The following is a 19,328-nucleotide window of genomic DNA, read 5'->3' as shown; positions in this document are numbered from 1 at the left end:
CTTGAAGCACTCAGGCTGATTTCTTGCAGCAGCTGGACCGTGCAACAGCTCCAGGCCTGCTTTGCAAAGCAAGTGAAACAAGTGTGGGTCCTGCACCGCCCTCTATTGGTGGGATTACGCAAAGAACGCTGGAATGGCACAACAGCAAGGAAGCATGCAGCAAGCACACACAGGAGGAGAGGTCAGGACAGAGCGCGGCGCTGAGGGAAAGGTGGAAGCGCAGTTTACAGGGCGCAGGGGCCAAGTAGGGAGGGGAATCATTTGATGTTTCGCCGGAACCATCGGTCAGGTGGTTCCGATGTTTGACGCTTAACCCCGCGATGGTGAGGGAGCATCCGATGCTCCCTCCCCATTGCTAGGCTTCCCCCTCAACGTTGTCTTTGTGTGGGGCGCCGTGCGGCTGCGCAGGCTTGCTGGCAGCTGCACTCACCGTGCGGTACTTTGGGCTGCCGGCTGGCTCTCTTCGTGTCTGGTGCTCACAACCTAAGAGACCGAGGGCCTGAATGAGAGACGGACGCAACGCAGAGGTTACGCAGTGGAGAGCGGTTATTGGTGGTCTGCGCAAGCGTCTTGAGTCCCGCTGCGCACGGGTGAAATGTACTAGTTAGTGTGTTACATGCTTAAGTAGAAAAGGCCAGAGAAACATCGGTCCCGGAACCGATGCTTAGGCCCAAACAATGTTTTGTGAGCAATGCTAAAACCATGGGGCTAGTAGTACTAGCAACGTTCCCTTTCAATGTCCAATCCCCGGGGCAAAGAAGGGAGGGGGTGGACACATCCAGCAAAGCTTCAGAGTTGACACCAGCACAGCAGACACACAGACGCTTTCAAACAAAACCAAGCTGATTTTTACCAGAGATGATCAGGGGAAAGCGCGAACGCAGTCCCCCACTACCACAAATTATGCAGTCGAGTTTCCCGCATTTGGGGAAATCGCAGGGGTCAGCACACCCGGAGTGCAATGGATGAGCCTCGCCCTGGGAGAACCACCTTCGTGATCATGGTATCTCCCCTGCCAGGTAAGTATGAGTTGGACTAGGGCTGGGGAGGCCCGCTGCTCGGGCACACCCCCGTCAACTGAAGGAGGTTTACCTGGGGAGCATGCGCGAAGCGAACTCTCAGCTGAGGTCAACAACTGCAGGGAGGCCACATCTCTTCACCTGGAAGGGTGCCTTGTTGCTGAAGCACCCCCAAACTACATACGCACAAACTAGTGCAAGCATTCCCAGGGCACACTGCAGCAGACGGATTTGCATACGGTGATGTCATCCAAGCAGTCGGCCAAAGCTGGCTGCGAGCCTCGTCGGCGTATGAAAGGAAAAGGACAGGAAACAGGAAAAGTGCCGGGGGCGCGGGGCACGGCGGGCTTTCACGGGTGCCGTCTGGATGACTCCCAAGTCCGCCCTGCGTGGGGATCAAGGTGGGCAGCCACAGCACTTGAAGCACTCAGGCTGATTTCTTGCAGCAGCTGGACCGTGCAACAGCTCCAGGCCTGCTTTGCAAAGCAAGTGAAACAAGTGTGGGTCCTGCACCGCCCTCTATTGGTGGGATTACGCAAAGAACGCTGGAATGGCACAACAGCAAGGAAGCATGCAGCAAGCACACACAGGAGGAGAGGTCAGGACAGAGCGCGGCGCTGAGGGAAAGGTGGAAGCGCAGTTTACAGGGCGCAGGGGCCAAGTAGGGAGGGGAATCATTTGATGTTTCGCCGGAACCATCGGTCAGGTGGTTCCGATGTTTGACGCTTAACCCCGCGATGGTGAGGGAGCATCCGATGCTCCCTCCCCATTGCTAGGCTTCCCCCTCAACGTTGTCTTTGTGTGGGGCGCCGTGCGGCTGCGCAGGCTTGCTGGCAGCTGCACTCACCGTGCGGTACTTTGGGCTGCCGGCTGGCTCTCTTCGTGTCTGGTGCTCACAACCTAAGAGACCGAGGGCCTGATTGAGAGACGGACGCAACGCAGAGGTTACGCAGTGGAGAGCGGTTATTGGTGGTCTGCGCAAGCGTCTTGAGTCCCGCTGCGCACGGGTGAAATGTACTAGTTAGTGTGTTACATGCTTAAGTAGAAAAGGCCAGAGAAACATCGGTCCCGGAACCGATGCTTAGGCCCAAACAATGTTTTGTGAGCAATGCTAAAACCATGGGGCTAGTAGTACTAGCAACGTTCCCTTTCAATGTCCAATCCCCGGGGCAAAGAAGGGAGGGGGTGGACACATCCAGCAAAGCTTCAGAGTTGACACCAGCACAGCAGACACACAGACGCTTTCAAACAAAACCAAGCTGATTTTTACCAGAGATGATCAGGGGAAAGCGCGAACGCAGTCCCCCACTACCACAAATTATGCAGTCGAGTTTCCCGCATTTGGGGAAATCGCAGGGGTCAGCACACCCGGAGTGCAATGGATGAGCCTCGCCCTGGGAGAACCACCTTCGTGATCATGGTATCTCCCCTGCCAGGTAAGTATGAGTTGGACTAGGGCTGGGGAGGCCCGCTGCTCGGGCACACCCCCGTCAACTGAAGGAGGTTTACCTGGGGAGCATGCGCGAAGCGAACGCTCAGCTGAGGTCAACAACTGCAGGGAGGCCACATCTCTTCACCTGGAAGGGTGCCTTGTTGCTGAAGCACCCCCAAACTACATACGCACAAACTAGTGCAAGCATTCCCAGGGCACACTGCAGCAGACGGATTTGCATACGGTGATGTCATCCAAGCAGTCGGCCAAAGCTGGCTGCGAGCCTCGTCGGCGTATGAAAGGAAAAGGACAGGAAACAGGAAAAGTGCCGGGGGCGCGGGGCACGGCGGGCTTTCACGGGTGCCGTCTGGATGACTCCCAAGTCCGCCCTGCGTGGGGATCAAGGTGGGCAGCCACAGCACTTGAAGCACTCAGGCTGATTTCTTGCAGCAGCTGGACCGTGCAACAGCTCCAGGCCTGCTTTGCAAAGCAAGTGAAACAAGTGTGGGTCCTGCACCGCCCTCTATTGGTGGGATTACGCAAAGAACGCTGGAATGGCACAACAGCAAGGAAGCATGCAGCAAGCACACACAGGAGGAGAGGTCAGGACAGAGCGCGGCGCTGAGGGAAAGGTGGAAGCGCAGTTTACAGGGCGCAGGGGCCAGGTAGGGAGGGGAATCATTTGATGTTTCGCCGGAACCATCGGTCAGGTGGTTCCGATGTTTGACGCTTAACCCCGCGATGGTGAGGGAGCATCCGATGCTCCCTCCCCATTGCTAGGCTTCCCCCTCAACGTTGTCTTTGTGTGGGGCGCCGTGCGGCTGCGCAGGCTTGCTGGCAGCTGCACTCACCGTGCGGTACTTTGGGCTGCCGGCTGGCTCTCTTCGTGTCTGGTGCTCACAACCTAAGAGACCGAGGGCCTGATTGAGAGACGGACGCAACGCAGAGGTTACGCAGTGGAGAGCGGTTATTGGTGGTCTGCGCAAGCGTCTTGAGTCCCGCTGCGCACGGGTGAAATGTACTAGTTAGTGTGTTACATGCTTAAGTAGAAAAGGCCAGAGAAACATCGGTCCCGGAACCGATGCTTAGGCCCAAACAATGTTTTGTGAGCAATGCTAAAACCATGGGGCTAGTAGTACTAGCAACGTTCCCTTTCAATGTCCAATCCCCGGGGCAAAGAAGGGAGGGGGTGGACACATCCAGCAAAGCTTCAGAGTTGACACCAGCACAGCAGACACACAGACGCTTTCAAACAAAACCAAGCTGATTTTTACCAGAGATGATCAGGGGAAAGCGCGAACGCAGTCCCCCACTACCACAAATTATGCAGTCGAGTTTCCCGCATTTGGGGAAATCGCAGGGGTCAGCACACCCGGAGTGCAATGGATGAGCCTCGCCCTGGGAGAACCACCTTCGTGATCATGGTATCTCCCCTGCCAGGTAAGTATGAGTTGGACTAGGGCTGGGGAGGCCCGCTGCTCGGGCACACCCCCGTCAACTGAAGGAGGTTTACCTGGGGAGCATGCGCGAAGCGAACTCTCAGCTGAGGTCAACAACTGCAGGGAGGCCACATCTCTTCACCTGGAAGGGTGCCTTGTTGCTGAAGCACCCCCAAACTACATACGCACAAACTAGTGCAAGCATTCCCAGGGCACACTGCAGCAGACGGATTTGCATACGGTGATGTCATCCAAGCAGTCGGCCAAAGCTGGCTGCGAGCCTCGTCGGCGTATGAAAGGAAAAGGACAGGAAACAGGAAAAGTGCCGGGGGCGCGGGGCACGGCGGGCTTTCACGGGTGCCGTCTGGATGACTCCCAAGTCCGCCCTGCGTGGGGATCAAGGTGGGCAGCCACAGCACTTGAAGCACTCAGGCTGATTTCTTGCAGCAGCTGGACCGTGCAACAGCTCCAGGCCTGCTTTGCAAAGCAAGTGAAACAAGTGTGGGTCCTGCACCGCCCTCTATTGGTGGGATTACGCAAAGAACGCTGGAATGGCACAACAGCAAGGAAGCATGCAGCAAGCACACACAGGAGGAGAGGTCAGGACAGAGCGCGGCGCTGAGGGAAAGGTGGAAGCGCAGTTTACAGGGCGCAGGGGCCAGGTAGGGAGGGGAATCATTTGATGTTTCGCCGGAACCATCGGTCAGGTGGTTCCGATGTTTGACGCTTAACCCCGCGATGGTGAGGGAGCATCCGATGCTCCCTCCCCATTGCTAGGCTTCCCCCTCAACGTTGTCTTTGTGTGGGGCGCCGTGCGGCTGCGCAGGCTTGCTGGCAGCTGCACTCACCGTGCGGTACTTTGGGCTGCCGGCTGGCTCTCTTCGTGTCTGGTGCTCACAACCTAAGAGACCGAGGGCCTGATTGAGAGACGGACGCAACGCAGAGGTTACGCAGTGGAGAGCGGTTATTGGTGGTCTGCGCAAGCGTCTTGAGTCCCGCTGCGCACGGGTGAAATGTACTAGTTAGTGTGTTACATGCTTAAGTAGAAAAGGCCAGAGAAACATCGGTCCCGGAACCGATGCTTAGGCCCAAACAATGTTTTGTGAGCAATGCTAAAACCATGGGGCTAGTAGTACTAGCAACGTTCCCTTTCAATGTCCAATCCCCGGGGCAAAGAAGGGAGGGGGTGGACACATCCAGCAAAGCTTCAGAGTTGACACCAGCACAGCAGACACACAGACGCTTTCAAACAAAACCAAGCTGATTTTTACCAGAGATGATCAGGGGAAAGCGCGAACGCAGTCCCCCACTACCACAAATTATGCAGTCGAGTTTCCCGCATTTGGGGAAATCGCAGGGGTCAGCACACCCGGAGTGCAATGGATGAGCCTCGCCCTGGGAGAACCACCTTCGTGATCATGGTATCTCCCCTGCCAGGTAAGTATGAGTTGGACTAGGGCTGGGGAGGCCCGCTGCTCGGGCACACCCCCGTCAACTGAAGGAGGTTTACCTGGGGAGCATGCGCGAAGCGAACTCTCAGCTGAGGTCAACAACTGCAGGGAGGCCACATCTCTTCACCTGGAAGGGTGCCTTGTTGCTGAAGCACCCCCAAACTACATACGCACAAACTAGTGCAAGCATTCCCAGGGCACACTGCAGCAGACGGATTTGCATACGGTGATGTCATCCAAGCAGTCGGCCAAAGCTGGCTGCGAGCCTCGTCGGCGTATGAAAGGAAAAGGACAGGAAACAGGAAAAGTGCCGGGGGCGCGGGGCACGGCGGGCTTTCACGGGTGCCGTCTGGATGACTCCCAAGTCCGCCCTGCGTGGGGATCAAGGTGGGCAGCCACAGCACTTGAAGCACTCAGGCTGATTTCTTGCAGCAGCTGGACCGTGCAACAGCTCCAGGCCTGCTTTGCAAAGCAAGTGAAACAAGTGTGGGTCCTGCACCGCCCTCTATTGGTGGGATTACGCAAAGAACGCTGGAATGGCACAACAGCAAGGAAGCATGCAGCAAGCACACACAGGAGGAGAGGTCAGGACAGAGCGCGGCGCTGAGGGAAAGGTGGAAGCGCAGTTTACAGGGCGCAGGGGCCAAGTAGGGAGGGGAATCATTTGATGTTTCGCCGGAACCATCGGTCAGGTGGTTCCGATGTTTGACGCTTAACCCCGCGATGGTGAGGGAGCATCCGATGCTCCCTCCCCATTGCTAGGCTTCCCCCTCAACGTTGTCTTTGTGTGGGGCGCCGTGCGGCTGCGCAGGCTTGCTGGCAGCTGCACTCACCGTGCGGTACTTTGGGCTGCCGGCTGGCTCTCTTCGTGTCTGGTGCTCACAACCTAAGAGACCGAGGGCCTGATTGAGAGACGGACGCAACGCAGAGGTTACGCAGTGGAGAGCGGTTATTGGTGGTCTGCGCAAGCGTCTTGAGTCCCGCTGCGCACGGGTGAAATGTACTAGTTAGTGTGTTACATGCTTAAGTAGAAAAGGCCAGAGAAACATCGGTCCCGGAACCGATGCTTAGGCCCAAACAATGTTTTGTGAGCAATGCTAAAACCATGGGGCTAGTAGTACTAGCAACGTTCCCTTTCAATGTCCAATCCCCGGGGCAAAGAAGGGAGGGGGTGGACACATCCAGCAAAGCTTCAGAGTTGACACCAGCACAGCAGACACACAGACGCTTTCAAACAAAACCAAGCTGATTTTTACCAGAGATGATCAGGGGAAAGCGCGAACGCAGTCCCCCACTACCACAAATTATGCAGTCGAGTTTCCCGCATTTGGGGAAATCGCAGGGGTCAGCACACCCGGAGTGCAATGGATGAGCCTCGCCCTGGGAGAACCACCTTCGTGATCATGGTATCTCCCCTGCCAGGTAAGTATGAGTTGGACTAGGGCTGGGGAGGCCCGCTGCTCGGGCACACCCCCGTCAACTGAAGGAGGTTTACCTGGGGAGCATGCGCGAAGCGAACGCTCAGCTGAGGTCAACAACTGCAGGGAGGCCACATCTCTTCACCTGGAAGGGTGCCTTGTTGCTGAAGCACCCCCAAACTACATACGCACAAACTAGTGCAAGCATTCCCAGGGCACACTGCAGCAGACGGATTTGCATACGGTGATGTCATCCAAGCAGTCGGCCAAAGCTGGCTGCGAGCCTCGTCGGCGTATGAAAGGAAAAGGACAGGAAACAGGAAAAGTGCCGGGGGCGCGGGGCACGGCGGGCTTTCACGGGTGCCGTCTGGATGACTCCCAAGTCCGCCCTGCGTGGGGATCAAGGTGGGCAGCCACAGCACTTGAAGCACTCAGGCTGATTTCTTGCAGCAGCTGGACCGTGCAACAGCTCCAGGCCTGCTTTGCAAAGCAAGTGAAACAAGTGTGGGTCCTGCACCGCCCTCTATTGGTGGGATTACGCAAAGAACGCTGGAATGGCACAACAGCAAGGAAGCATGCAGCAAGCACACACAGGAGGAGAGGTCAGGACAGAGCGCGGCGCTGAGGGAAAGGTGGAAGCGCAGTTTACAGGGCGCAGGGGCCAGGTAGGGAGGGGAATCATTTGATGTTTCGCCGGAACCATCGGTCAGGTGGTTCCGATGTTTGACGCTTAACCCCGCGATGGTGAGGGAGCATCCGATGCTCCCTCCCCATTGCTAGGCTTCCCCCTCAACGTTGTCTTTGTGTGGGGCGCCGTGCGGCTGCGCAGGCTTGCTGGCAGCTGCACTCACCGTGCGGTACTTTGGGCTGCCGGCTGGCTCTCTTCGTGTCTGGTGCTCACAACCTAAGAGACCGAGGGCCTGATTGAGAGACGGACGCAACGCAGAGGTTACGCAGTGGAGAGCGGTTATTGGTGGTCTGCGCAAGCGTCTTGAGTCCCGCTGCGCACGGGTGAAATGTACTAGTTAGTGTGTTACATGCTTAAGTAGAAAAGGCCAGAGAAACATCGGTCCCGGAACCGATGCTTAGGCCCAAACAATGTTTTGTGAGCAATGCTAAAACCATGGGGCTAGTAGTACTAGCAACGTTCCCTTTCAATGTCCAATCCCCGGGGCAAAGAAGGGAGGGGGTGGACACATCCAGCAAAGCTTCAGAGTTGACACCAGCACAGCAGACACACAGACGCTTTCAAACAAAACCAAGCTGATTTTTACCAGAGATGATCAGGGGAAAGCGCGAACGCAGTCCCCCACTACCACAAATTATGCAGTCGAGTTTCCCGCATTTGGGGAAATCGCAGGGGTCAGCACACCCGGAGTGCAATGGATGAGCCTCGCCCTGGGAGAACCACCTTCGTGATCATGGTATCTCCCCTGCCAGGTAAGTATGAGTTGGACTAGGGCTGGGGAGGCCCGCTGCTCGGGCACACCCCCGTCAACTGAAGGAGGTTTACCTGGGGAGCATGCGCGAAGCGAACTCTCAGCTGAGGTCAACAACTGCAGGGAGGCCACATCTCTTCACCTGGAAGGGTGCCTTGTTGCTGAAGCACCCCCAAACTACATACGCACAAACTAGTGCAAGCATTCCCAGGGCACACTGCAGCAGACGGATTTGCATACGGTGATGTCATCCAAGCAGTCGGCCAAAGCTGGCTGCGAGCCTCGTCGGCGTATGAAAGGAAAAGGACAGGAAACAGGAAAAGTGCCGGGGGCGCGGGGCACGGCGGGCTTTCACGGGTGCCGTCTGGATGACTCCCAAGTCCGCCCTGCGTGGGGATCAAGGTGGGCAGCCACAGCACTTGAAGCACTCAGGCTGATTTCTTGCAGCAGCTGGACCGTGCAACAGCTCCAGGCCTGCTTTGCAAAGCAAGTGAAACAAGTGTGGGTCCTGCACCGCCCTCTATTGGTGGGATTACGCAAAGAACGCTGGAATGGCACAACAGCAAGGAAGCATGCAGCAAGCACACACAGGAGGAGAGGTCAGGACAGAGCGCGGCGCTGAGGGAAAGGTGGAAGCGCAGTTTACAGGGCGCAGGGGCCAGGTAGGGAGGGGAATCATTTGATGTTTCGCCGGAACCATCGGTCAGGTGGTTCCGATGTTTGACGCTTAACCCCGCGATGGTGAGGGAGCATCCGATGCTCCCTCCCCATTGCTAGGCTTCCCCCTCAACGTTGTCTTTGTGTGGGGCGCCGTGCGGCTGCGCAGGCTTGCTGGCAGCTGCACTCACCGTGCGGTACTTTGGGCTGCCGGCTGGCTCTCTTCGTGTCTGGTGCTCACAACCTAAGAGACCGAGGGCCTGATTGAGAGACGGACGCAACGCAGAGGTTACGCAGTGGAGAGCGGTTATTGGTGGTCTGCGCAAGCGTCTTGAGTCCCGCTGCGCACGGGTGAAATGTACTAGTTAGTGTGTTACATGCTTAAGTAGAAAAGGCCAGAGAAACATCGGTCCCGGAACCGATGCTTAGGCCCAAACAATGTTTTGTGAGCAATGCTAAAACCATGGGGCTAGTAGTACTAGCAACGTTCCCTTTCAATGTCCAATCCCCGGGGCAAAGAAGGGAGGGGGTGGACACATCCAGCAAAGCTTCAGAGTTGACACCAGCACAGCAGACACACAGACGCTTTCAAACAAAACCAAGCTGATTTTTACCAGAGATGATCAGGGGAAAGCGCGAACGCAGTCCCCCACTACCACAAATTATGCAGTCGAGTTTCCCGCATTTGGGGAAATCGCAGGGGTCAGCACACCCGGCGTGCAATGGATGAGCCTCGCCCTGGGAGAACCACCTTCGTGATCATGGTATCTCCCCTGCCAGGTAAGTATGAGTTGGACTAGGGCTGGGGAGGCCCGCTGCTCGGGCACACCCCCGTCAACTGAAGGAGGTTTACCTGGGGAGCATGCGCGAAGCGAACTCTCAGCTGAGGTCAACAACTGCAGGGAGGCCACATCTCTTCACCTGGAAGGGTGCCTTGTTGCTGAAGCACCCCCAAACTACATACGCACAAACTAGTGCAAGCATTCCCAGGGCACACTGCAGCAGACGGATTTGCATACGGTGATGTCATCCAAGCAGTCGGCCAAAGCTGGCTGCGAGCCTCGTCGGCGTATGAAAGGAAAAGGACAGGAAACAGGAAAAGTGCCGGGGGCGCGGGGCACGGCGGGCTTTCACGGGTGCCGTCTGGATGACTCCCAAGTCCGCCCTGCGTGGGGATCAAGGTGGGCAGCCACAGCACTTGAAGCACTCAGGCTGATTTCTTGCAGCAGCTGGACCGTGCAACAGCTCCAGGCCTGCTTTGCAAAGCAAGTGAAACAAGTGTGGGTCCTGCACCGCCCTCTATTGGTGGGATTACGCAAAGAACGCTGGAATGGCACAACAGCAAGGAAGCATGCAGCAAGCACACACAGGAGGAGAGGTCAGGACAGAGCGCGGCGCTGAGGGAAAGGTGGAAGCGCAGTTTACAGGGCGCAGGGGCCAGGTAGGGAGGGGAATCATTTGATGTTTCGCCGGAACCATCGGTCAGGTGGTTCCGATGTTTGACGCTTAACCCCGCGATGGTGAGGGAGCATCCGATGCTCCCTCCCCATTGCTAGGCTTCCCCCTCAACGTTGTCTTTGTGTGGGGCGCCGTGCGGCTGCGCAGGCTTGCTGGCAGCTGCACTCACCGTGCGGTACTTTGGGCTGCCGGCTGGCTCTCTTCGTGTCTGGTGCTCACAACCTAAGAGACCGAGGGCCTGATTGAGAGACGGACGCAACGCAGAGGTTACGCAGTGGAGAGCGGTTATTGGTGGTCTGCGCAAGCGTCTTGAGTCCCGCTGCGCACGGGTGAAATGTACTAGTTAGTGTGTTACATGCTTAAGTAGAAAAGGCCAGAGAAACATCGGTCCCGGAACCGATGCTTAGGCCCAAACAATGTTTTGTGAGCAATGCTAAAACCATGGGGCTAGTAGTACTAGCAACGTTCCCTTTCAATGTCCAATCCCCGGGGCAAAGAAGGGAGGGGGTGGACACATCCAGCAAAGCTTCAGAGTTGACACCAGCACAGCAGACACACAGACGCTTTCAAACAAAACCAAGCTGATTTTTACCAGAGATGATCAGGGGAAAGCGCGAACGCAGTCCCCCACTACCACAAATTATGCAGTCGAGTTTCCCGCATTTGGGGAAATCGCAGGGGTCAGCACACCCGGCGTGCAATGGATGAGCCTCGCCCTGGGAGAACCACCTTCGTGATCATGGTATCTCCCCTGCCAGGTAAGTATGAGTTGGATTAGGGCTGGGGAGGCCCGCTGCTCGGGCACACCCCCGTCAACTGAAGGAGGTTTACCTGGGGAGCATGCGCGAAGCGAACTCTCAGCTGAGGTCAACAACTGCAGGGAGGCCACATCTCTTCACCTGGAAGGGTGCCTTGTTGCTGAAGCACCCCCAAACTACATACGCACAAACTAGTGCAAGCATTCCCAGGGCACACTGCAGCAGACGGATTTGCATACGGTGATGTCATCCAAGCAGTCGGCCAAAGCTGGCTGCGAGCCTCGTCGGCGTATGAAAGGAAAAGGACAGGAAACAGGAAAAGTGCCGGGGGCGCGGGGCACGGCGGGCTTTCACGGGTGCCGTCTGGATGACTCCCAAGTCCGCCCTGCGTGGGGATCAAGGTGGGCAGCCACAGCACTTGAAGCACTCAGGCTGATTTCTTGCAGCAGCTGGACCGTGCAACAGCTCCAGGCCTGCTTTGCAAAGCAAGTGAAACAAGTGTGGGTCCTGCACCGCCCTCTATTGGTGGGATTACGCAAAGAACGCTGGAATGGCACAACAGCAAGGAAGCATGCAGCAAGCACACACAGGAGGAGAGGTCAGGACAGAGCGCGGCGCTGAGGGAAAGGTGGAAGCGCAGTTTACAGGGCGCAGGGGCCAGGTAGGGAGGGGAATCATTTGATGTTTCGCCGGAACCATCGGTCAGGTGGTTCCGATGTTTGACGCTTAACCCCGCGATGGTGAGGGAGCATCCGATGCTCCCTCCCCATTGCTAGGCTTCCCCCTCAACGTTGTCTTTGTGTGGGGCGCCGTGCGGCTGCGCAGGCTTGCTGGCAGCTGCACTCACCGTGCGGTACTTTGGGCTGCCGGCTGGCTCTCTTCGTGTCTGGTGCTCACAACCTAAGAGACCGAGGGCCTGATTGAGAGACGGACGCAACGCAGAGGTTACGCAGTGGAGAGCGGTTATTGGTGGTCTGCGCAAGCGTCTTGAGTCCCGCTGCGCACGGGTGAAATGTACTAGTTAGTGTGTTACATGCTTAAGTAGAAAAGGCCAGAGAAACATCGGTCCCGGAACCGATGCTTAGGCCCAAACAATGTTTTGTGAGCAATGCTAAAACCATGGGGCTAGTAGTACTAGCAACGTTCCCTTTCAATGTCCAATCCCCGGGGCAAAGAAGGGAGGGGGTGGACACATCCAGCAAAGCTTCAGAGTTGACACCAGCACAGCAGACACACAGACGCTTTCAAACAAAACCAAGCTGATTTTTACCAGAGATGATCAGGGGAAAGCGCGAACGCAGTCCCCCACTACCACAAATTATGCAGTCGAGTTTCCCGCATTTGGGGAAATCGCAGGGGTCAGCACACCCGGCGTGCAATGGATGAGCCTCGCCCTGGGAGAACCACCTTCGTGATCATGGTATCTCCCCTGCCAGGTAAGTATGAGTTGGACTAGGGCTGGGGAGGCCCGCTGCTCGGGCACACCCCCGTCAACTGAAGGAGGTTTACCTGGGGAGCATGCGCGAAGCGAACTCTCAGCTGAGGTCAACAACTGCAGGGAGGCCACATCTCTTCACCTGGAAGGGTGCCTTGTTGCTGAAGCACCCCCAAACTACATACGCACAAACTAGTGCAAGCATTCCCAGGGCACACTGCAGCAGACGGATTTGCATACGGTGATGTCATCCAAGCAGTCGGCCAAAGCTGGCTGCGAGCCTCGTCGGCGTATGAAAGGAAAAGGACAGGAAACAGGAAAAGTGCCGGGGGCGCGGGGCACGGCGGGCTTTCACGGGTGCCGTCTGGATGACTCCCAAGTCCGCCCTGCGTGGGGATCAAGGTGGGCAGCCACAGCACTTGAAGCACTCAGGCTGATTTCTTGCAGCAGCTGGACCGTGCAACAGCTCCAGGCCTGCTTTGCAAAGCAAGTGAAACAAGTGTGGGTCCTGCACCGCCCTCTATTGGTGGGATTACGCAAAGAACGCTGGAATGGCACAACAGCAAGGAAGCATGCAGCAAGCACACACAGGAGGAGAGGTCAGGACAGAGCGCGGCGCTGAGGGAAAGGTGGAAGCGCAGTTTACAGGGCGCAGGGGCCAGGTAGGGAGGGGAATCATTTGATGTTTCGCCGGAACCATCGGTCAGGTGGTTCCGATGTTTGACGCTTAACCCCGCGATGGTGAGGGAGCATCCGATGCTCCCTCCCCATTGCTAGGCTTCCCCCTCAACGTTGTCTTTGTGTGGGGCGCCGTGCGGCTGCGCAGGCTTGCTGGCAGCTGCACTCACCGTGCGGTACTTTGGGCTGCCGGCTGGCTCTCTTCGTGTCTGGTGCTCACAACCTAAGAGACCGAGGGCCTGATTGAGAGACGGACGCAACGCAGAGGTTACGCAGTGGAGAGCGGTTATTGGTGGTCTGCGCAAGCGTCTTGAGTCCCGCTGCGCACGGGTGAAATGTACTAGTTAGTGTGTTACATGCTTAAGTAGAAAAGGCCAGAGAAACATCGGTCCCGGAACCGATGCTTAGGCCCAAACAATGTTTTGTGAGCAATGCTAAAACCATGGGGCTAGTAGTACTAGCAACGTTCCCTTTCAATGTCCAATCCCCGGGGCAAAGAAGGGAGGGGGTGGACACATCCAGCAAAGCTTCAGAGTTGACACCAGCACAGCAGACACACAGACGCTTTCAAACAAAACCAAGCTGATTTTTACCAGAGATGATCAGGGGAAAGCGCGAACGCAGTCCCCCACTACCACAAATTATGCAGTCGAGTTTCCCGCATTTGGGGAAATCGCAGGGGTCAGCACACCCGGCGTGCAATGGATGAGCCTCGCCCTGGGAGAACCACCTTCGTGATCATGGTATCTCCCCTGCCAGGTAAGTATGAGTTGGACTAGGGCTGGGGAGGCCCGCTGCTCGGGCACACCCCCGTCAACTGAAGGAGGTTTACCTGGGGAGCATGCGCGAAGCGAACTCTCAGCTGAGGTCAACAACTGCAGGGAGGCCACATCTCTTCACCTGGAAGGGTGCCTTGTTGCTGAAGCACCCCCAAACTACATACGCACAAACTAGTGCAAGCATTCCCAGGGCACACTGCAGCAGACGGATTTGCATACGGTGATGTCATCCAAGCAGTCGGCCAAAGCTGGCTGCGAGCCTCGTCGGCGTATGAAAGGAAAAGGACAGGAAACAGGAAAAGTGCCGGGGGCGCGGGGCACGGCGGGCTTTCACGGGTGCCGTCTGGATGACTCCCAAGTCCGCCCTGCGTGGGGATCAAGGTGGGCAGCCACAGCACTTGAAGCACTCAGGCTGATTTCTTGCAGCAGCTGGACCGTGCAACAGCTCCAGGCCTGCTTTGCAAAGCAAGTGAAACAAGTGTGGGTCCTGCACCGCCCTCTATTGGTGGGATTACGCAAAGAACGCTGGAATGGCACAACAGCAAGGAAGCATGCAGCAAGCACACACAGGAGGAGAGGTCAGGACAGAGCGCGGCGCTGAGGGAAAGGTGGAAGCGCAGTTTACAGGGCGCAGGGGCCAGGTAGGGAGGGGAATCATTTGATGTTTCGCCGGAACCATCGGTCAGGTGGTTCCGATGTTTGACGCTTAACCCCGCGATGGTGAGGGAGCATCCGATGCTCCCTCCCCATTGCTAGGCTTCCCCCTCAACGTTGTCTTTGTGTGGGGCGCCGTGCGGCTGCGCAGGCTTGCTGGCAGCTGCACTCACCGTGCGGTACTTTGGGCTGCCGGCTGGCTCTCTTCGTGTCTGGTGCTCACAACCTAAGAGACCGAGGGCCTGATTGAGAGACGGACGCAACGCAGAGGTTACGCAGTGGAGAGCGGTTATTGGTGGTCTGCGCAAGCGTCTTGAGTCCCGCTGCGCACGGGTGAAATGTACTAGTTAGTGTGTTACATGCTTAAGTAGAAAAGGCCAGAGAAACATCGGTCCCGGAACCGATGCTTAGGCCCAAACAATGTTTTGTGAGCAATGCTAAAACCATGGGGCTAGTAGTACTAGCAACGTTCCCTTTCAATGTCCAATCCCCGGGGCAAAGAAGGGAGGGGGTGGACACATCCAGCAAAGCTTCAGAGTTGACACCAGCACAGCAGACACACAGACGCTTTCAAACAAAACCAAGCTGATTTTTACCAGAGATGATCAGGGGAAAGCGCGAACGCAGTCCCCCACTACCACAAATTATGCAGTCGAGTTTCCCGCATTTGGGGAAATCGCAGGGGTCAGCACACCCGGCGTGCAATGGATGAGCCTCGCCCTGGGAGAACCACCTTCGTGATCATGGTATCTCCCCTGCCAGGTAAGTATGAGTTGGATTAGGGCTGGGGAGGCCCGCTGCTCGGGCACACCCCCGTCAACTGAAGGAGGTTTACCTGGGGAGCATGCGCGAAGCGAACTCTCAGCTGAGGTCAACAACTGCAGGGAGGCCACATCTCTTCACCTGGAAGGGTGCCTTGTTGCTGAAGCACCCCCAAACTACATACGCACAAACTAGTGCAAGCATTCCCAGGGCACACTGCAGCAGACGGATTTGCATACGGTGATGTCATCCAAGCAGTCGGCCAAAGCTGGCTGCGAGCCTCGTCGGCGTATGAAAGGAAAAGGACAGGAAACAGGAAAAGTGCCGGGGGCGCGGGGCACGGCGGGCTTTCACGGGTGCCGTCTGGATGACTCCCAAGTCCGCCCTGCGTGGGGATCAAGGTGGGCAGCCACAGCACTTGAAGCACTCAGGCTGATTTCTTGCAGCAGCTGGACCGTGCAACAGCTCCAGGCCTGCTTTGCAAAGCAAGTGAAACAAGTGTGGGTCCTGCACCGCCCTCTATTGGTGGGATTACGCAAAGAACGCTGGAATGGCACAACAGCAAGGAAGCATGCAGCAAGCACACACAGGAGGAGAGGTCAGGACAGAGCGCGGCGCTGAGGGAAAGGTGGAAGCGCAGTTTACAGGGCGCAGGGGCCAGGTAGGGAGGGGAATCATTTGATGTTTCGCCGGAACCATCGGTCAGGTGGTTCCGATGTTTGACGCTTAACCCCGCGATGGTGAGGGAGCATCCGATGCTCCCTCCCCATTGCTAGGCTTCCCCCTCAACGTTGTCTTTGTGTGGGGCGCCGTGCGGCTGCGCAGGCTTGCTGGCAGCTGCACTCACCGTGCGGTACTTTGGGCTGCCGGCTGGCTCTCTTCGTGTCTGGTGCTCACAACCTAAGAGACCGAGGGCCTGATTGAGAGACGGACGCAACGCAGAGGTTACGCAGTGGAGAGCGGTTATTGGTGGTCTGCGCAAGCGTCTTGAGTCCCGCTGCGCACGGGTGAAATGTACTAGTTAGTGTGTTACATGCTTAAGTAGAAAAGGCCAGAGAAACATCGGTCCCGGAACCGATGCTTAGGCCCAAACAATGTTTTGTGAGCAATGCTAAAACCATGGGGCTAGTAGTACTAGCAACGTTCCCTTTCAATGTCCAATCTCCGGGGCAAAGAAGGGAGGGGGTGGACACATCCAGCAAAGCTTCAGAGTTGACACCAGCACAGCAGACACACAGACGCTTTCAAACAAAACCAAGCTGATTTTTACCAGAGATGATCAGGGGAAAGCGCGAACGCAGTCCCCCACTACCACAAATTATGCAGTCGAGTTTCCCGCATTTGGGGAAATCGCAGGGGTCAGCACACCCGGAGTGCAATGGATGAGCCTCGCCCTGGGAGAACCACCTTCGTGATCATGGTATCTCCCCTGCCAGGTAAGTATGAGTTGGACTAGGGCTGGGGAGGCCCGCTGCTCGGGCACACCCCCGTCAACTGAAGGAGGTTTACCTGGGGAGCATGCGCGAAGCGAACTCTCAGCTGAGGTCAACAACTGCAGGGAGGCCACATCTCTTCACCTGGAAGGGTGCCTTGTTGCTGAAGCACCCCCAAACTACATACGCACAAACTAGTGCAAGCATTCCCAGGGCACACTGCAGCAGACGGATTTGCATACGGTGATGTCATCCAAGCAGTCGGCCAAAGCTGGCTGCGAGCCTCGTCGGCGTATGAAAGGAAAAGGACAGGAAACAGGAAAAGTGCCGGGGGCGCGGGGCACGGCGGGCTTTCACGGGTGCCGTCTGGATGACTCCCAAGTCCGCCCTGCGTGGGGATCAAGGTGGGCAGCCACAGCACTTGAAGCACTCAGGCTGATTTCTTGCAGCAGCTGGACCGTGCAACAGCTCCAGGCCTGCTTTGCAAAGCAAGTGAAACAAGTGTGGGTCCTGCACCGCCCTCTATTGGTGGGATTACGCAAAGAACGCTGGAATGGCACAACAGCAAGGAAGCATGCAGCAAGCACACACAGGAGGAGAGGTCAGGACAGAGCGCGGCGCTGAGGGAAAGGTGGAAGCGCAGTTTACAGGGCGCAGGGGCCAGGTAGGGAGGGGAATCATTTGATGTTTCGCCGGAACCATCGGTCAGGTGGTTCCGATGTTTGACGCTTAACCCCGCGATGGTGAGGGAGCATCCGATGCTCCCTCCCCATTGCTAGGCTTCCCCCTCAACGTTGTCTTTGTGTGGGGCGCCGTGCGGCTGCGCAGGCTTGCTGGCAGCTGCACTCACCGTGCGGTACTTTGGGCTGCCGGCTGGCTCTCTTCGTGTCTGGTGCTCACAACCTAAGAGACCGAGGGCCTGATTGAGAGACGGACGCAACGCAGAGGTTACGCAGTGGAGAGCGGTTATTGGTGGTCTGCGCAAGCGTCTTGAGTCCCGCTGCGCACGGGTGAAATGTACTAGTTAGTGTGTTACATGCTTAAGTAGAAAAGGCCAGAGAAACATCGGTCCCGGAACCGATGCTTAGGCCCAAACAATGTTTTGTGAGCAATGCTAAAACCATGGGGCTAGTAGTACTAGCAACGTTCCCTTTCAATGTCCAATCCCCGGGGCAAAGAAGGGAGGGGGTGGACACATCCAGCAAAGCTTCAGAGTTGACACCAGCACAGCAGACACACAGACGCTTTCAAACAAAACCAAGCTGATTTTTACCAGAGATGATCAGGGGAAAGCGCGAACGCAGTCCCCCACTACCACAAATTATGCAGTCGAGTTTCCCGCATTTGGGGAAATCGCAGGGGTCAGCACACCCGGCGTGCAATGGATGAGCCTCGCCCTGGGAGAACCACCTTCGTGATCATGGTATCTCCCCTGCCAGGTAAGTATGAGTTGGATTAGGGCTGGGGAGGCCCGCTGCTCGGGCACACCCCCGTCAACTGAAGGAGGTTTACCTGGGGAGCATGCGCGAAGCGAACTCTCAGCTGAGGTCAACAACTGCAGGGAGGCCACATCTCTTCACCTGGAAGGGTGCCTTGTTGCTGAAGCACCCCCAAACTACATACGCACAAACTAGTGCAAGCATTCCCAGGGCACACTGCAGCAGACGGATTTGCATACGGTGATGTCATCCAAGCAGTCGGCCAAAGCTGGCTGCGAGCCTCGTCGGCGTATGAAAGGAAAAGGACAGGAAACAGGAAAAGTGCCGGGGGCGCGGGGCACGGCGGGCTTTCACGGGTGCCGTCTGGATGACTCCCAAGTCCGCCCTGCGTGGGGATCAAGGTGGGCAGCCACAGCACTTGAAGCACTCAGGCTGATTTCTTGCAGCAGCTGGACCGTGCAACAGCTCCAGGCCTGCTTTGCAAAGCAAGTGAAACAAGTGTGGGTCCTGCACCGCCCTCTATTGGTGGGATTACGCAAAGAACGCTGGAATGGCACAACAGCAAGGAAGCATGCAGCAAGCACACACAGGAGGAGAGGTCAGGACAGAGCGCGGCGCTGAGGGAAAGGTGGAAGCGCAGTTTACAGGGCGCAGGGGCCAGGTAGGGAGGGGAATCATTTGATGTTTCGCCGGAACCATCGGTCAGGTGGTTCCGATGTTTGACGCTTAACCCCGCGATGGTGAGGGAGCATCCGATGCTCCCTCCCCATTGCTAGGCTTCCCCCTCAACGTTGTCTTTGTGTGGGGCGCCGTGCGGCTGCGCAGGCTTGCTGGCAGCTGCACTCACCGTGCGGTACTTTGGGCTGCCGGCTGGCTCTCTTCGTGTCTGGTGCTCACAACCTAAGAGACCGAGGGCCTGATTGAGAGACGGACGCAACGCAGAGGTTACGCAGTGGAGAGCGGTTATTGGTGGTCTGCGCAAGCGTCTTGAGTCCCGCTGCGCACGGGTGAAATGTACTAGTTAGTGTGTTACATGCTTAAGTAGAAAAGGCCAGAGAAACATCGGTCCCGGAACCG

The 19,328-nt window shown here is 56.9% G+C and overlaps 13 non-coding genes across 13 annotated transcripts; all 13 read right to left on the bottom strand.

Moving 5' to 3' along the window:
- Positions 1-863: 863 nt before the first annotated feature.
- LOC148433779 (U1 spliceosomal RNA) lies at positions 864-1,027 on the bottom strand. The gene has a single exon (XR_015876801.1). It is a non-coding gene; the product is annotated as a U1 spliceosomal RNA (small nuclear RNA).
- A 1,272-nt stretch (positions 1,028-2,299) lies between these two features.
- LOC148433778 (U1 spliceosomal RNA) lies at positions 2,300-2,463 on the bottom strand. The gene has a single exon (XR_015876800.1). It is a non-coding gene; the product is annotated as a U1 spliceosomal RNA (small nuclear RNA).
- A 1,272-nt stretch (positions 2,464-3,735) lies between these two features.
- Positions 3,736-3,899, bottom strand: LOC148433777 (U1 spliceosomal RNA). Its single transcript, XR_015876799.1, has one exon. It is a non-coding gene; the product is annotated as a U1 spliceosomal RNA (small nuclear RNA).
- Positions 3,900-5,171: 1,272 nt separating this feature from the next.
- Positions 5,172-5,335, bottom strand: LOC148433776 (U1 spliceosomal RNA). Its single transcript, XR_015876798.1, has one exon. It is a non-coding gene; the product is annotated as a U1 spliceosomal RNA (small nuclear RNA).
- A 1,272-nt stretch (positions 5,336-6,607) lies between these two features.
- On the bottom strand, positions 6,608-6,771 carry LOC148433775 (U1 spliceosomal RNA). Its single transcript, XR_015876797.1, has one exon. It is a non-coding gene; the product is annotated as a U1 spliceosomal RNA (small nuclear RNA).
- A 1,272-nt stretch (positions 6,772-8,043) lies between these two features.
- On the bottom strand, positions 8,044-8,207 carry LOC148433774 (U1 spliceosomal RNA). Its single transcript, XR_015876796.1, has one exon. It is a non-coding gene; the product is annotated as a U1 spliceosomal RNA (small nuclear RNA).
- Positions 8,208-9,479: 1,272 nt separating this feature from the next.
- On the bottom strand, positions 9,480-9,643 carry LOC148433773 (U1 spliceosomal RNA). The gene has a single exon (XR_015876779.1). It is a non-coding gene; the product is annotated as a U1 spliceosomal RNA (small nuclear RNA).
- A 1,272-nt stretch (positions 9,644-10,915) lies between these two features.
- LOC148433772 (U1 spliceosomal RNA) lies at positions 10,916-11,079 on the bottom strand. The gene has a single exon (XR_015876778.1). It is a non-coding gene; the product is annotated as a U1 spliceosomal RNA (small nuclear RNA).
- Positions 11,080-12,351: 1,272 nt separating this feature from the next.
- LOC148433771 (U1 spliceosomal RNA) lies at positions 12,352-12,515 on the bottom strand. The gene has a single exon (XR_015876777.1). It is a non-coding gene; the product is annotated as a U1 spliceosomal RNA (small nuclear RNA).
- Positions 12,516-13,787: 1,272 nt separating this feature from the next.
- On the bottom strand, positions 13,788-13,951 carry LOC148433770 (U1 spliceosomal RNA). The gene has a single exon (XR_015876775.1). It is a non-coding gene; the product is annotated as a U1 spliceosomal RNA (small nuclear RNA).
- Positions 13,952-15,223: 1,272 nt separating this feature from the next.
- LOC148433769 (U1 spliceosomal RNA) lies at positions 15,224-15,387 on the bottom strand. The gene has a single exon (XR_015876774.1). It is a non-coding gene; the product is annotated as a U1 spliceosomal RNA (small nuclear RNA).
- Positions 15,388-16,659: 1,272 nt separating this feature from the next.
- On the bottom strand, positions 16,660-16,823 carry LOC148433768 (U1 spliceosomal RNA). The gene has a single exon (XR_015876795.1). It is a non-coding gene; the product is annotated as a U1 spliceosomal RNA (small nuclear RNA).
- A 1,272-nt stretch (positions 16,824-18,095) lies between these two features.
- LOC148433767 (U1 spliceosomal RNA) lies at positions 18,096-18,259 on the bottom strand. The gene has a single exon (XR_015876773.1). It is a non-coding gene; the product is annotated as a U1 spliceosomal RNA (small nuclear RNA).
- Positions 18,260-19,328: the final 1,069 nt, after the last annotated feature.

The sequence above is a fragment of the Taudactylus pleione genome, unplaced genomic scaffold (assembly GCF_031769625.1).
Source record: "Taudactylus pleione unplaced genomic scaffold, aTauple2 ptg002149l, whole genome shotgun sequence".
In the NCBI taxonomy this organism is placed as follows: domain Eukaryota; kingdom Metazoa; phylum Chordata; class Amphibia; order Anura; family Myobatrachidae; genus Taudactylus; species Taudactylus pleione.
The sequence above is the reverse complement of the archived record's forward strand: the minus strand, read 5'-3'. Positions and strand labels throughout refer to the sequence as shown.